At 39.6% G+C, this 1,035-nt stretch overlaps 1 non-coding gene across 1 annotated transcript; it reads left to right on the top strand.

Moving 5' to 3' along the window:
* Positions 1-527: 527 nt before the first annotated feature.
* Trnak-cuu (transfer RNA lysine (anticodon CUU)) lies at positions 528-600 on the top strand. Its single transcript has one exon. It is a non-coding gene; the product is annotated as a tRNA-Lys (tRNA).
* The last annotated feature ends 435 nt before the right edge of the window (positions 601-1,035 follow it).

Raw genomic sequence — 1,035 nt, 5'->3', positions numbered from 1 at the left:
ATGGCACGATAATTGTGTTTCATTCAGTTTTAGTCAGACTGTTCAAAAAGCAAAAATTATCAATATACCGTAATATTACACGCAACTGGGGAAGACAGGACTACAAAACTTGAAGATGATAATACTTCGATTCAAGGTGTTTCTTTCTTTTCAAGGAGGACAGGATTGCAACGTCTGCACAAAGCGCTAGCCGCAGTACGAAAACAAATTAATTAGCTGTAAGAGCATATCACCACATTGTAGTATAGAACAGCAACTGTGGACAAAGATACTTTAATCTTAGGGTCTATAGAAGCAGTAGTCTCGCAGTGTGCTTTATTTACTGGTAAGTGCTGAAAAGCATTTTGCTCTGCTTCCACTAAAGACGAGTGACTTTCGTGGTCGACCTTCAGTGAAAGTCGTTACGTCTTGCTGATATGTAAAGTAATTCCCGCATCAGATGTTGACATCTCTCCACAAACAGCAAAGAAAGATTGGACTACTACATTTTATGTTTCTATTACATTTCGGTACCCGGTCCCCACGTGGCCCGGCTAGCTCAGTCGGTAGAGCATGAGACTCTTAATCTCAGGGTCGTGGGTTCGAGCCCCACGCTGGGCGATAGGTATTTTTTCTTTTTTTTAAAGTTTTATTGTCTGGTACATCATAAAATTAAATCTTTTGTGAGATCAGTGATAAGAGAAACAGCGCATTTAAGTGAGTTCGGAAATTACTCCAAGCCCCTCTTTGCGTTGCGCTGTTCGAGATACAAGGGAGTAAGAGTTATTTTGAAAAGTGAAGAAATCCGCAGAACAGTTGCTTAATCCATGACCGGTTTCGGAACAGTTGCACTTCCATCTAGTGTGAACTGCAATAGAAAAAAATTCTATTACACGTGAAAGGGAGGGGATCCTCAAGTCTGAAATATAACAGTCGACTAAAATTAAAACAAATTCAAAGAGAGAACAGGATGTTAATTACAAATGAAATCACTTAATCATCTGAGGTCATCATCGCACTAATGTTGTCATGGAACGAAAGGTTTCGCGTCAAAAT

Source organism: Schistocerca nitens, chromosome 3 (assembly GCF_023898315.1).
Source record: "Schistocerca nitens isolate TAMUIC-IGC-003100 chromosome 3, iqSchNite1.1, whole genome shotgun sequence".
Classification (NCBI taxonomy): Eukaryota; Metazoa; Arthropoda; class Insecta; order Orthoptera; family Acrididae; genus Schistocerca; species Schistocerca nitens.
The sequence above is the reverse complement of the archived record's forward strand: the minus strand, read 5'-3'. Positions and strand labels throughout refer to the sequence as shown.